The 16,507-nt window shown below is 43.0% G+C and overlaps 1 pseudogene; it reads right to left on the reverse strand.

Annotated features, from left to right (window-relative positions):
* Window positions 1–1,171: 1,171 nt before the first annotated feature.
* Window positions 1,172–3,045, reverse strand: LOC123380999 (annotated as a pseudogene).
* Window positions 3,046–16,507: the final 13,462 nt, after the last annotated feature.

A 16,507-nucleotide genomic window follows, 5' to 3' on the forward strand; every position in this document is an offset into this window, starting at 1 on the left:
GTATTCTAATTTTAGAAAGTGTAGCCCATTGCTTCCCATCTCATGAGCTACACCTTGACCTAACTTTTTTTGGGTTAAGATACTTGTGCTTACTTTTCTTCCTCTTTAGGGTTTGCTGAAGACGGCGGTATATAGGCTGAATTAGCAAGAGATGGTGAGGTATATCGGGGTTTATCGATTATAGAACAGGCTCCTCTAGAGGGATGTAAAGCACCGCCAAGTCCTTTGAGTTCTAAGCTGTTGCTGGTAGTTCTCTGGCGGATAGTTTTGTTTAGGATAACTATCTAAGTTTAGGGCTAAGCATAGTGGGGTATCTAATCCCAGTTTGGGTCTTAGCTGTCGTGTAGTCGGAGGTGTTAAAGTTACTTTCGTGCTGTATTTTTATGTTAACTCTAGCTTTCTACGGCCTAGTTAAAATTTAACTTTAGTATATTTTTTTCTCTGTAACACGCTTTACGCCGTGGGTCTATTAGTTTGGGCTAATCGTATGACCGCGGTGGCTGGCACGAAATTTACCAACCCTTGTTTAATACAGCTTAGTCGAACTTTCATTCATGGCTTAATTTTTATCACTGCTGTATCCCGTGGGGGTGTGGCTGAGCAAGGTGTTATGAGCTACTGTGGTTGTGTGCTTGATACCAGCTCCTTTAGGTCACTGGGTGACTTAGAGGGCATTTTCACCGGGATGCGGAGGCTTGCATGTGTAATCTTATTAATAACTAATGGAAAGGCCAGGACCAAACCTTTGTGTTTATGGAGTCTGGCGACTCATCTAGGCATTTTCAGTGCCTTGCTTTATATGTTTAAGCTACGTTAACTGGGACGTGGGGTTAATTTGGACATGTAAAATGTTGTTCGATAGGGACGAATTAGAGATCAGGTCGGTGTGTCTATAGATAACTGCGAACGGAGTTATGATTTAGTATTAATAGCTAGTAATGATAGGGGATTGCTAAGCTTATAAGCGTTTTCTTAGGCCTTATGTTTAGGTACGGTCTAGTCTTGTTTTTGGGGTTTGGCAAGACATAAATAGGCACGTATTATTATAAATCAGGTTAACGGGGGGTAAGGGGGGGGTTGGATTAAGCTAGTTATCTACTAAATCAAAGTGTTTGCGTGTGTACGTGTGTACGTGTGTACGTGTGTACGTGTGTACGTCAGAGTTGTTTGGTTTAGTCGGCCTGGAATAGCATCAGGTTTTAGGCCTAGGGATGGGACGGCTCATGAGTGTAACACATCTTCTGATGAAATTAATATGCGAATGGTCATTTCTATTGGTAAAACTACTCGGTTGTCAACTTCTAATAGCCGGAGTTCTCCGGGTTTTAATTCTTGGGTAGGAATCATAGAAGAGTCAAAATTCAAGTCTTCGTAGTCAGTGTACTCATAACTTCAATATCTTTGATGCCCCCATGGTTTTTACTGTGAGGGAGGGGTTGTTGATTTCATCCATTATATAGAGAATTCGTGAAGAGGGCAGGGCGATAAGAGTCAGGATAATAGCAGGTAAAATAGTTCAGATGGTTTCTACTTCTTGAGCATCCATTGTACTTGTGTGCGTGAGCTTGGTTGTTAGTATCAACGAGATAATATAAAGAACTAAGGAGCTGATTAGAAATACAATTATTAACGTATGGTCGTGGAAATGTAGGAGTTCCTCTATAATGGGAGATGTAGCATCTTGAAAACCTAGTTGGAAGGGGTACGCCATGGAAGCATATAGGATTCAAGCCTATAATTTAACTTCGACAAAGTTATGTAATTGTTTTACTAATGCTTCGTAATTGCGAAAGACATAATGGTTATGGCATTGGCTTGACACCAGTTAAGGAGGGTTCGATTCCTTCCTTTCTTATTTTAATAACACATAAGTTGGCTCTTCAAATGTGTGGTACGGAGGGGGACATCCATATAATCATTCAAGATTAGTTGTGGTTAATTCTACTATGGCCACTTCTCGCTTGGATGCGAAAGCTTCTCACACTATGAAAACTATTAACATAACTGCCGTTAATGAGATGAAAGGGCCCATTGAGGAAATTGTGTTTCAAAGTTGTGTATGCATCTGGGTAGTCAGAATAACGTCGCGGCATTCCAGACAGGCCTAGGAAGTGCTGAGGGAAGAACGTTATATTGACTCCTACAAACATAATGGTAAAGTGAATTTTTGCTCAAGTGTTGTCAAGGGTGTACCCTGAGAATAGGGGGAATCGATGGACGAAGCCTCCTATAATAGCGAATACTGCTCCTATTGACAAGACATAGTGAAAGTGGGCCGCTACGTAATATGTGTCGTGAAGAACAATGTCTAATGAAGAGTTTGCTAGTACAATTCCCGTTAGGCCTCCTACGGTAAATAGGAAAATAAAGCCTAAGGCTCATAGTATAGCGGGGGACCATTTACTATTACCTCCGTGAAGAGTAGCCAGTCAACTAAATACTCTTACCCCAGTAGGAATGGCGATAATTATAGTGGCTGATGTAAAGTATGCTCGTGTGTCTACATCCATTCCTACAGTAAACATGTGATGGGCTCATACGATAAAGCCCAGAAAGCCGATTGATATCATGGCTCAAACTATTCCCATGTAGCCAAAGGGTCCTTTTTTACCTGAATAATAGGTAACAATATGTGAGATTATCCCCAAACCGGGTAGAATTAAAAGGTAAACTTCTGGGTGGCCAAAGAATCAGAATAAGTGTTGGTGTCAGATAGGATCTCCTCCCCCAGCGGGGTCAAAGAATGTAGTGTTTAGGTTTCGATCTGTTAGTAGCCTAGTGATTCCCGCTGCTAAAACTGGGAGTGATAGAAGTAACAGGACAGCAGTGATTAAGACTGATCAAACAAATAGGGGTGTTTGATATTGAGACATGGCAGGAGGTTTTATATTAATCATAGTAGTAATAAAATTAATAGCACCCAAGATTGAGGAGACACCTGCCAGGTGTAGTGAGAAAATAGTTAGGTCTACGGATGCTCCCGCATGAGCCAGGTTCCCGGCTAGGGGCGGGTATACTGTCCATCCGGTTCCTGCTCCGGCTGCTACCATAGATGAGGCGAGTAAGAGTAGAAAGGATGGGGGAAGGAGCCAGAAGCTCATGTTGTTTATTCGGGGAAACGCTATGTCAGGGGCACCAATTAGTAATGGGACCAATCAGTTTCCGAACCCTCCGATCATAATAGGCATCACCATAAAGAAGATCATTACAAAAGCATGAGCGGTGACGATCACATTATAAATCTGATCGTCTCCTAGCAGTGTGCCAGGGTGACCCAGTTCGGCCCGGATTAGGAGACTAAGAGCAGTCCCCACCATGCCAGCTCAGGCACCAAATAGAAGGTAAAGAGTACCAATATCTTTGTGATTAGTTGAAAATAGTCAACGGTTTATGAACATAGGTAAGATGGCTGAGTAAGCATCGGACTGTAAATCTAAAGACAGAGGTTCGAGCCCTCTTTTTACCAAGTCCTGCGGTGAATGTCATGTTGAATTGCAAATTCAAAGCAGCAGCTTGGCGCTGCCGGGGCTTCTCCCGCCTTGTTTTTCTAGGCGGCGGGAGAAGTGGATTGAAGCCAGTTGATGAGGGTATTTAGCTGTTAACTAAAATTTCGTGGGGTTGGGGCCCACCAATCTAGTGAGGACTTAGCTTAATTAAAGTGTTTGATTTGCAATCACTTGATGTAAGATAGATTCTTGCAGTCCTTAGAATGGTTTGATGTGCAGAAGTGAAGTCTGTGGGACTTGCTTAGAGCTTTGAAGGCTCTTGGTCTAGTTTAACCTAAACTTCTAATCCAGGATGGATAGTATTGGTGTAAGTGGAAGTAGTATGGTTGGTATTGCGACTAGAGGGGGCAGGAAGGTTATTTTTCCTGTGCATTCAAATCGTCATTTTATTTTTATGCTGTTGTTTGAGGGGAACATGGTTAGTGCGGTAGTGTATGTTAGTCGTATGTAGAAGGATGGGTTAAGTAGTGCTGTTGTGGCTAGTAGTGTTGGTATTATGATTATTTCATTTTTAGTTAGTTCCTGGATGATTATTCATTTTGGAATAAACCCAGAGAGTGGGGGAAGGCCCTCTAGGGATACCATTAATACTAGGATGAGTGAGGTGATTAGAGGGGTTTTATTTCATGTTTGTGACAGGGATGATGTTGTGGTGGTGGAGCTATGTATGAATAGTATAAAGGTGGTTAGTGTTATAATGATATAGATAGTTAGGTTTAAGATTATTATCGTGGGGCTGTACATTAGGATAGCTGTTATTCAGCCTATATGGGCGATTGAGGAGTACGCTATGATTTTTCGTAGTTGTGTTTGGTTGAGGCCTCCTCAGCCTCCGACTATGACTGATAAAATGGATATTGTTAGGATTAGGTTAGGATTGATAGTGGATGAGATTTGGTAGAGGATTGATAGTGGTGCGATTTTTTTGTCCTGTTAGTAGAATTAAGCCTGATGATATAGAAATTCCTTGTGTAACTTCGGGCACTCCGAAGCGGAATGGGGCTAGTCCTAGTTTTATTGCTAGAGCGGTTGTTATTATGATCGATGCTATGGGGTTAAGGTCTTTTAATATGGTTCATTGTCCTGAGTGCAGTAGATTGATGATGATTCCTATTATTAGGATTATGGAGGCGGTCGCTTGTGTTAAGAAATATTTTGTGGCGGCTTCTATGGCTCGTGGGTTGTATTTTTTTTTTATGAGGATAGGGATGATGGCTAATAGGTTTATTTCCAAGCCAATTCAGACTATGAGTCAGTGGGAGGTTGTTACTACAATTATAGTTCCTGAGATAACGGTTAATATAACGATAATAAAAATAGGGGGTTTGATTAGTCTGGGAAGGGTATAAGCCAACATTTTCGGGCTAGGGGCCCGATAGCTTATTTAGCTGACCTTACTTTAGAATATGGTGTAATAATGGTAGCACGAAGACTTTTGGATTCTTAGGATTAGGTTCGATTCCTATTGTTCTAGAAATAAGAGGGTTTAAACCTCTATGTTTTGCTCTATCAAAGTAACTCTTTTGTCAGACATATTTCTTACGTTTGAGGTGGGATGCTTGCTGTGATGATAGGTAGTGATACGTGCCATAGGCATAAGGCTAGGGTGAGAGGTAGGAAGTTTTTTTCACAAGAGGTGTATTAGTTGGTCATATCGGAATCGTGGGTAGGATGCTCGGATCCACAAGAAAGTAATTGTTAGGAGCAGAGTCTTTACTGTAAAGTTGATGGTATATAGTTCTGGTATAGAAGGGCTATGGACTGCTCCGAAGAGTAGGAGTGTTGTGAGGATATTCATTATGATGATGTTAGCATATTCTGCTAGGAAGGATAGGGCGAAGGGGCCTGCTGCATAGTCTACATTGAATCCGGAGACTAGTTCTGACTCTCCTTCTGTCAGGTCGAATGGGGCTCGATTGGTCTCTGCTAGGGTTGAGATAAATCATATCACAGCTAGAGGTCATGCAGGGATGATTATTCTTGAGTGGCGATTAGTATGGCTAGTGTGAAGGATCCATTTATTAGTAGTACTGATAGGAGGATGATGGCTAGTGTGACTTCGTATGAGATTGCTTGGGCGACGGCTCGTAGGGCTCCGATTAGGGCGTATTTTGAATTTGAGGCTCACCCTGATCATAGGATGGAATAGACGGCCAGGCTTGATATAGCCAGTATAAATAATACTCCTAGGTTTATGTTAATGAGTGGGTATGGTATGGGTAGTGGGATTCATATGGTTAGGGCTAGTGTGAGGGCTAGGATTGGTGCTATAATGAATATTAATATGGAGGATGTGAGGGGTCGGAGAGGTTCTTTGGTGAAGAGTTTTACAGCGTCTGCGATAGGTTGGAGTAAGCCGTATGGTCCTACGACATTTGGTCCTTTACGGAGTTGCATATAGCCTAGCACTTTTCGTTCAACTAAGGTTAGGAAGGCTACAGCGAGGAGCATAGGAATAATTAGTGAGAGTACATTAACTATGAACATGTTGTTAAGGAGAGGAATCGAACCTCTGATAATAAAAGCTTAAGTTCTGTGCAGTTACCGGGCTCTGCCACCCTAACAAACCCGAGCTCTCGGGCAGTGTGATTAGATAAACTGTCTAGATTAAGATTATATCATCTATTTGGTTAAAGGCGCTTCGGTGAAGTGGGCCTCACTTCTCTTGTCCTTTCGTACTGGGAGAAGTTATTAAATAGATAGAAACCCACCTGGATGACTCCGGTCTGAACTCAGATCACGCAGGACTTTAATCGTCGAACAAACGAACCTTCGCTAGCTGCTGCACCATCGGGATGTCCTGATCCAACATCGAGGTCGTCAACCCTATTGTCGATATGGACTCTGAAATAGGATGGCGCTGTTATCCCTAGGGTAACTTGTTCCGTTGATCAAGGTTTTTGGATCAACAAGTGATGTAATACTTTCGACTGGGTAGTCTAGATTTAAATCACTCGGAGGTTGTTTTGTTCTCCGAGGTCACCCCAACCTAAATTGCCGGCCCACATAGAGGTTTGTTGTTCCTGTCGGTTAATTGATATAGGGTCTCTTTGGGTCGGTTAATTAAAGCTCCATAGGGTCTTCTCGTCTTATTATTATATTCCCGCCTCTTCACGGGAAGGTCAATTTCACGGCTTGGAAGTAAGAGACAGACAGTAAAGCCCTCGTGTGGCCGTTCATACAAGTCCCTATTTAGGGAACAAATGATTATGCTACCTTTGCACGGTCAGGATACCGCGGCCGTTTAACTAGCGTCACCGGGCAGGCAGTGCCTCTCATACTGGAAATGCTAGAGGTGATGTTTTTGGTAAACAGGCGGGGCTTGTGTTTGCCGAGTTCCTTTTACTTCTTTTAATCTTTCCCTAATTTGCATCCCTGGGTTGGGTTAACAATTAGTTTGATATTTTGTTTATGGTTAGGTTGTATATATCTTGTTGTTAACTATCAGTGGTTATCCGTTCTGATATAAGCTTATGCAGGGAGAAATATTTCTTGTTACTCATATTGGCATTATTGCTTCTATTATTAAATAGATTAGCCCAGTTTTAGATTAGGAGTTGGTTGCATTTTTTTTTTTTTTTGACATTAAGATGTTTTGATTGTTGAGCTTGAACGCTTTCTTAATTGATGGCTGCTTTTAGGCCAACTATGATTTATATTTATGCTTACTCTCTAATGAAGGCTGTATCCTAATTCTAAAAAGCTGTACCTTTTTAGATTATATTTTAAACTTACATTAGAATTTTAGGGTTTTTGAGGTAAGGTTAAAGTTGAACTAAGATTCTGTTCTGGGCAACCAGCTATCACCAGGCTCGTTAGGCTTTTCACCTCTACCCACAAATCTTCTCACTATTGTGCAACATAGACGAGTTCATCCTGTAATAGATTGTTCATGGGTAGCTCGTCTGGTTTCGGGGGACCTAGCTGAAGTTCTCTTTGTTAGGTTGTTCTAGCTAACTCATTATGCAAAAGGTACAAGGGGTAATCTTTGCTGTGCGGTGCTTATTTTAATTTTATCTTTCATCTTTCCCTTGCGGTGCTTTCTCTATAGCGCCAAGTTAAATTTCTATCTCCTATACTTTTTAAGGTAACTGAATGTTTTGTTTTATTTTCTAGTGTTAGTTGTGTTTATAGGTGTTTGGGCTAGCTTTAGCTCCAGACGGTCAGTTTAATATGAAATCTTCTGGGTGTAAGCCCGATGCTTTGTCTAAGCTACATCTTGTTATCCAAGCACACTTTCCAGTACGCTTACCTTGTTACGACTTATCTATCTCCTCTTGTGGGTGTGGTGATTTAAATAGGTTTTTTGGGGAACTACCACTTGAGGAGGGTGACGGGCGGTGTGTGCGTGCTTCATGGCCCGATTCAATTGAGCTCTCTATTCGCAAATTTACCACTAAATCCTCCTTTAATACTTAATTTCATAAGGATCTTCGTGGGTATTCTAATTTTAGAAAGTGTAGCCCATTGCTTCCCATCTCATGAGCTACACCTTGACCTAACTTTTTTTGGGTTAAGATACTTGTGCTTACTTTTCTTCCTCTTTAGGGTTTGCTGAAGACGGCGGTATATAGGCTGAATTAGCAAGAGATGGTGAGGTATATCGGGGTTTATCGATTATAGAACAGGCTCCTCTAGAGGGATGTAAAGCACCGCCAAGTCCTTTGAGTTCTAAGCTGTTGCTGGTAGTTCTCTGGCGGATAGTTTTGTTTAGGATAACTATCTAAGTTTAGGGCTAAGCATAGTGGGGTATCTAATCCCAGTTTGGGTCTTAGCTGTCGTGTAGTCGGAGGTGTTAAAGTTACTTTCGTGCTGTATTTTTATGTTAACTCTAGCTTTCTACGGCCTAGTTAAAATTTAACTTTAGTATATTTTTTTCTCTGTAACACGCTTTACGCCGTGGGTCTATTAGTTTGGGCTAATCGTATGACCGCGGTGGCTGGCACGAAATTTACCAACCCTTGTTTAATACAGCTTAGTCGAACTTTCATTCATGGCTTAATTTTTATCACTGCTGTATCCCGTGGGGGTGTGGCTGAGCAAGGTGTTATGAGCTACTGTGGTTGTGTGCTTGATACCAGCTCCTTTAGGTCACTGGGTGACTTAGAGGGCATTTTCACCGGGATGCGGAGGCTTGCATGTGTAATCTTATTAATAACTAATGGAAAGGCCAGGACCAAACCTTTGTGTTTATGGAGTCTGGCGACTCATCTAGGCATTTTCAGTGCCTTGCTTTATATGTTTAAGCTACGTTAACTGGGACGTGGGGTTAATTTGGACATGTAAAATGTTGTTCGATAGGGACGAATTAGAGATCAGGTCGGTGTGTCTATAGATAACTGCGAACGGAGTTATGATTTAGTATTAATAGCTAGTAATGATAGGGGATTGCTAAGCTTATAAGCGTTTTCTTAGGCCTTATGTTTAGGTACGGTCTAGTCTTGTTTTTGGGGTTTGGCAAGACATAAATAGGCACGTATTATTATAAATCAGGTTAACGGGGGGTAAGGGGGGGTTGGATTAAGCTAGTTATCTACTAAATCAAAGTGTTTGTGTGTGTACGTGTGTACGTGTGTACGTGTATACGTGTACACGTATACGTGGGTGCGCGCATGCCGTTTCCTGTGGAACAATAAGGATTTAAGTATATGTCCTGTGACCATTGACTGAATAGCCCCTTGACTGTTGTGCGTGTGGAGACTCCGCCTAGAGAATAAACCCAGCTACAATATATTTGACTGAGTCAGGACCTTTAGGTCATAGCTGAGTCATAGCAAGTTCAACCCCCTAAAATTAAAAAATACCAAATGCGTGACACCACAGTTATGTGTGATCATGGGCTGATTAGTCATTAGTCCGTTGAGATGTCCCATTTGAGAGAAATGAAGGATTGGATTCAAGGATTCCATGGCCCTGAAGTAAGAACCAGATGCCAGGTATAGTTCCGTTAATAGAAACCCCCACGTTGAAATGGGCCCGGAGCGAGAAGAGGTACACGTTCGAGCAAGGATTGTTGGTTTCTCGAGGCCAGGTGATTAAGCTCTTTCGGACAGTTGAGGTCCATGAGGGACTGTTCTAGAATAAAATGGATGCACGATTAAGCACTACTATGTCTTATGTAATATATATAAATTACTGTACATGCTTAATATTCATGGGGACTAACAATTAATGCACGATATACATAGTATGTCTTATGTAATATATATAAACTACTGTACCTGCTTAATATTCATGGGGACTAGCGATTAATGCACGATATACATGGTATGTCTTATGTAATATATATAAACTACTGTACTTGCTTAATATTCATGGGGACTAGCGATTAATGCACGATATACATGGTATGTCTTATGTAATATATATAAACTACTATACGTGCTTAATATTCATGGGGGCTAGCGATTAATGCACGATATACATAGTATGTCTTATGTATATGTGCGTGTAATACTGGTTGTGGGTTGAGTTGGTGGTTAATAGGATAATTTTACATTGTGTGTTTTGAATTGTGGTACTAGGGGGTTTTTACTTGGTTTTTTTGTGGAAAATAAGGACATACTGGGCAAGCACAGTATGGGTATATGCAATATATGAATTATGAAAGTTATGGGGTTGATTTCTGGTATTGGCAAGGAATAGTTTAAGAAAGAATTTCAGCTTTGGGTGCTGATAGTGGGGCTGTTGCTTCTTCCTTGAAGTCTTAGGGAGGGTATATGTTCTCCTTTTTTGGTTTACAAGACCAAAGTATTTTATATACTATTTTATATAGTACTCCTTATATATAAAATATACTATTTTATATATACTCCTTTTTTGGTTTACAAGACCAAAGTATTTTATATACTACAAGGACTCTTCATTTGAGGAGACGGTTTTCAATAATGCCTGAGATGGGTATTAGGATTAGGAGGGTTGAGAAGTATAGGATGGAAGCTAGTTGGCCGATGGTGATAAAGGGATGTTCTACGGGCTGACCACCGATTCATGTTAGGGTTAGGAGGTCTGCTACTAGGAGTCAGAATAGACACTGGCTTAGTGGTCGAAACATTATTCCTCAGTGCTTGGAGGTGTGGAGGATTGGAATGATTGCTAGAACTAGGATGGAGAGTACTAGGGCTAGGACTCCTCCTAGTTTGTTAGGGATGGATCGGAGAATTGCATATGCGAATAAGAAATATCATTCAGGTTTAATATGGGGAGGGGTATTTAAAGGGTTGGCTGGAATGTAGTTGTCTGGGTCTCCTAGCAGGTCTGGTGAAAATAGAACGAGTAGTATGAGTGTTAAAATTAGTACTAGAAGACCTAGGATGTCTTTGATTGTATAGTACGGGTGGAATGGGATTTTGTCTGAATCGGATGTAATTCCTGAGGGGTTGTTAGATCCTGTTTCGTGAAAGAAAAAGAGGTGTACTGCTGCTAAGGCTGAGATAATGAACGGAAGAATGAAGTGGAAGGCAAAGAATCGTGTTAGGGTGGCTTTGTCTACTGAGAAGCCTCCTCAGATTCATTCTACTAATTCAGTCCCGATGTATGGAATTGCTGACAGGAGATTGGTGATTACGGTCGCTCCTCAGAAGGACATTTGGCCTCATGGTAGGACGTATCCTATAAAAGCTGTGGCTATGACTGCAAATAGTAGTATGATTCCAATATTTCATGTCTCTGAGAAGGTGTAGGAGCCGTAATACATTCCCTGTCCTACATGTATGTATAGGCAGATAAAGAATATAGAAGCTCCATTGGTGTGTATGTATCGGATGATTCAGCCGTAGTTAACGTCGCGACAGATGTGGGTAACTGATGAAAAGGCGGTCATTGTGTCTGATGTATAGTGTATGGCTAGAAAAAGGCCGGTGAGGATTTGTAGGATTAGGCAGACTCCTAGGAGGGAGCCAAAGTTTCATCATGCTGAGATGTTGGATGGGGCGGGTATATCGATGAATGAGTGGTTAATAATTTTAATAAGAGGGTGTGATTTTCGAATGTTGGTCATTAAGTTCTTGTAGTTGAAATACAACGATGGTTTTTCATATCATTGGTCATGGTTAAATTCCATGTGAGAATAATGATAACATACATTGTATTTATTTTAAGTACAATTTTTGTAGTGAGCTTTGTAAGTTTTTCTTCAAAGCCTTCTCCAATTTATGGTGGGTTTGGTTTAATTGTGGCTGGTGGTATTGGTTGTGGTATTGTATTGAATTTTGGGGGATCATTTTTGGGTTTAATGGTTTTCTTAATTTATTTAGGGGGTATACTCGTGGTGTTTGGGTATACTACGGCCATGGCTACTGAGCCTTATCCTGAGGCGTGGACGTCTAATAAGGCTGTACTAGGAATGTTTTTTACAAGGGTGTTAGCAGAATTATTGACTGCTTGTTATACTTTAAAAGAAGATGAGGTAGAGGTTGTATTTAAGTTTAATGGTGCGGGTGATTGGGTTATTTATGACACAGGTGACTCAGGGTTTTTTAGTGAAGAGGCCATGGGAATTGCAGCGCTATATATAGTTATGGAACTTGATTAGTGGTTGTCACTGGCTGGTCTTTGCTTATTGGTGTATTGGTGATTATGGAAGTTACTCGTGGGAATTAAGTAGGAGTAGGCTAAGGGCTAGGGTGATTATGAAAGATAAGAAGTAGAGTTTGACTAGTCCTTTCTGATTAGATACGGTAGTTGACATTTTTATTTGGAAGAAGGAGATGGATTTTGGTAATACATTTTCTAGTCAAATTATGTCTAATAGTATCGATGCGGACTTTTGGCTCATAGTTAGGCTCATTTTTGATGGGAAATGGTGTATTACGATTGGAAAATACCCTAAGAGGTTAGAGAACTTAAAGAGGTTTGAAAGGTATATAAATTTTAAGTTTTTAGCCGCGAGATTAAGTTCTAATGCCAGGATGAAGCCTGCGATAGTCACGGCAAGGGCAGTTAGTTTCAGATAGTGGGGTATAGTCATTTGTGGCTACCATTTTTGGCATGAGCCAAAGCCGGACGCTTACCTGAGCCGCCCAGGTGCCCGTTAATTCTTAGGTTTTAAAATTGACAGCATCGTGCTCGTTGAGAAAAAAATTAAGCAGTGCAGAAGGCTATAAATTCCCAGTCCCACTTTCTAGAGGTTAAGTTCTGCTAACAGACCTTTTCTCTTCCGGTCAGAAGCTTGCACATGCGTGCTTATGCATATAAAGTGACTTCCTACCGTGTACTGTTTGGTAACCTGAGCTTTTGTGCTCAGCAGCACACGTGGGTCACTGTTGTGGGTCACTGTTGTATCCAGCTGCTCACCCTTTGAAATGACTGCCTAGTTTTTATTGTATGACTTTACCCTACTTTTTAAAACCAAGTCCCTACCACTTTATGTTTTGATGTGAATTTTCATCCAACAAACCTTTTTTTGCATCTGTCCCCGTATTTCACAACCCCCCCTCCCCGCCTATATTATAGCTCATGGTTCTTTAGTTTCACTTGGAATCTGTGCAACCCTGCCCATCTGTGAAACCCTGCCCATCTTAGGTTGAGGAATGCGGTGGGGAGATAATGGTCTTGTGTGGCAGTGCTGGGGGGGTCATTTCAGAGAGCCGGTCCCAGTATGATTTACTGAACTAACCATCCCCCGACGCTGGGCTTCTCCCCAGCCCCACGCACAGAGCCCACTGCGGCAATGGAGCAAACACAAAACCGATTCTTTCTGTCTCTGTTGTGTTTCCTACTTATTGCTGGATTTGGGAAGAAGTTGCTTTTGTTTATGTACTGGTGAGTCACCCCAGCTTATAGTTTCTTAAAACTATTTTTCTTAACTACCATTTATTTCTAAAATAAAAAATACCCTAAAGTTTTTTGTGATGCTTTGTTTTCAGTCATCAAAAGCTTCCTTTTAAAAAGTTCCTTTCATCTTCCGAGCCTTGTATCCGAATGGTCACGTACCTGCTGGAATTGTGTGAAAGTTGGGAACACTCTGACCCGCGGCACCTTCCAAAGGTAGAAACTTAGCACCCCGAAACCCGGCTGGGAACCAGTACCCTGTCCGATGTGACGTGTATTCATGTGGCCAGTCTGTTGGGCGTCTTTGAGACCATTTCGAGGGTGATTCAGGATTGTTGGGCCCCATTGTTGGAGATGTGGGTTGCTGAGCCACCTGTGTGTTTCAGCAGGGGTGGGGGGTGGTGGGGAGCTCTGTGCAGGGGAAAAGAGAAGAACATGACCAGGAAGTTAAGCAGGAAGCCCAGACAGAGAGAGGAAGGAATGGCATTAGCAGTTTAAAGCAATGGAAGCTAGCTGATTGTTCTTAATTGTCTTGAAGGTCTAGAATAAGGGCTACAGATTACACGGTCTTAGAATATTCTGTAGTTTTCTTCAATTATCTGAAGTTTTGCAATCTGCTTTCACAAAAGAGCTGTATTTTCTGAATCCAGCCATGAATTAGATCAACTGGCCTTCAGGGACATGTGGGAACAGATCACTAAGGTGACGTGCTTCCCCTGCTTGTAGTATGGGGACAGTTGTTGGGGGGGTTAGTGGGCTTCCTGAGGGCTTGGCCCCACCCCAGTCCTTTTTTCTGGAAGGATGGGTTCTTGTTCGTGGGTGATTTAATCACGTTCTGAAACCACTCTGCAGTTGAGTTCTCTTGCATGGTCCCTCTCTCCCCTTCCATATTCTCAGACATTCATCCCTTCCCCCTGGCCTTCAAGGTTGAGAATTTGATTTCTAGAGCTGTCCTGAGTCTCTCTCCCTGATGCAGACAGTAGCTGGGTCACTGCATGTGGGATTGTCCTACATTAGAAGAAAGCAGACCCATGTACTTACTGGCAGCACAAGGCAGGCAGAGAAGGTGGGGGGAACTGGGGAGCACCGGTGCCTCAGCCAAGGTCCAAAGAGCAGAGGAGAAGCTGGCGTTGGGCCGGGCAAGCAAAGAGGCTTTTTAACACAGTGGGGACAGGTCCGGGACAGTCTGGGGAAGAAGGGACCTCCGGCCAACCGTTGCATGAGGTGCAGGTAGGAGAGCGCAGATTCAGACCAGATTATAGAACGCTGCCTAGGGATTTTCAGTTTGCCTCTAGAAAATGTAAGTTAAAGTGTTGAATCAGCCACTGCCGAGGGAGAGGCGCCCAGCCAGGAAACTGACTTGCTCATGTAGCTACTTCCCTCCTGCCCGCCGAGTTCATTTGGAGGATGGCTGGTAACTCAGAGGAGTTTGGTCTAGTGCCTGCAGAAGGCACTGAGAAACTGGGGTGTGTATAGGCATGTGCGCGCACGTGTGTGTGCTTAAATCCCTGTTAACTTAGTCTAAGCACTTGGCGTCCATTCAGCAGGGTAATAGGTGTGTGCAGGACGGAGCTGTATTCCTAGGCGGGTCCAACCTCCGTTTCTAGGCCAGCGTTCCACCCGATGACAGGGCAACTTGGTGCGTCATTCCAGCTGCTGCCGCCCAGAAAGGTCCAGGACATGATCCTGACTCGGGGCCTGGAAGACCTTGGACAGGGTACCTGAAGAGAAAAGCCTGGGACCACGGGTCTTTGAGTTGTGCGGAGTCAGAGGAAGTTAGAGCCTCAGAAACCCGGTTAGCGGTTGTTAGGGCTGTAGAGCCCCGTGTTCCCCTGCGCCCCCCTGGGCCCACGCCCACCCTGCCCAGAAGATGAAGGCCAGGCCTGGTCCGGTACTGCTCCTTCTGGTTTTTCCTCATTCATTTCCAGGGTGGGAAACAGTTTGGGGATTGCCCAGCCCTACTGGTATTAGAGTGACTCGGTAGAAATCGCTTCAGGATTCCAGATGAATCTTCTCTATGACTTTTTTTTTTTTTATAATTCCAGGCTAGTTAACATCCAGGGTTGTATTAGTTTATAACTTTTTAAAAAATGTTGGTTTAGGGGCGCCTGGGTGGCTCAGTCGGTTAAGCGTCCGACTTCAGCTCAGGTCACGATCTCACGGTCCGTGAGTTTGAGCCCCGCATCGGGATTCTGGGCTGATGGCTCAGAGCCTGGAGCCTGCTTCCGATTCTGTGTCTCCCTCTCTCTCTGCCCCTCCCCCATTCATGCTCTGTCTCTCTCTGTCTCAAAAATAAAAAATAAACGCTAAAAAAAAAATTAAAAAAAAAATGTTGGTTTATTTTTGAGAGAGACGGAGTGTGAGCGGGGGAGGGGCAGAGAGAAAGAGAGAGACAGAATCCAAAGCAGGCTGCGGGCTCCAGGCTGCCAGCTGTCGGCACAGAGCCCGACGGGCTTGAACCCACAAACCATGAGATCGTGACCTGAGCTGAAGTCAGATGCCCAACTGACTGAGCCACCCAGGCGCCCCTAGTTTATGACTTTTTAAGCAAATACTACTAAGACTCTAAGAGGGTGTGGCTTTCTTTATTAGAGTTTCCATTCCTTGTATTAAATCCTAGCGCGGACAGTAGATATGTGTGAACTTGCCAAGTCAGAGTCTTGCAGTTCGGTTACTGTATTCAGACCCGGACACTATGGAGGAGCCCTGGGAAAAAAGGAGGGAGTCCCTGGGGAAGGGACTAGTTGGTTAACGGACCAGGACATCATTGCGAATAGTTGAAAGACCCGAAGCTACTGGCTGGAGAAAACAAATTGTTTTTTTCAGGTGGCAGACCGAAAATTACCTTCAAGTATTTAAAAGGTGGTTAAGAGAAATGAGATTTGTGTGCGTTGCATGATGGTCACACCTAGCATCAGGGGACCTAGAACCTAAAGGCTGGGAGATTTTGACTTGGCATGCTGAAGAATTATGGCTGTTGGAAAATGAATGAACTGGCCTCGAAGGTCCTCCTTTGGAGGGTTTGAAGTAAGACATTTGAGGTCCTTTCCTGTTCGAGAGTCTGCAGTGAGCACCCTGGTCCTCAAGAAGCAGGTTTGCTGGTTAATTTTCAGCTGGCTTGTGACTGCCCTGGCAGGTGACCATCTTCCACCAAAGATGGTCAGGTGGTTGCTGCTCCGTCTGCGGGATTGAGTTGGGGCAGGAGGAATATGGCTCCACACGGGCTGCCT

The sequence above is a fragment of the Felis catus genome, chromosome D2, assembly GCF_018350175.1.
Source record: "Felis catus isolate Fca126 chromosome D2, F.catus_Fca126_mat1.0, whole genome shotgun sequence".
In the NCBI taxonomy this organism is placed as follows: Eukaryota; Metazoa; Chordata; class Mammalia; order Carnivora; family Felidae; genus Felis; species Felis catus.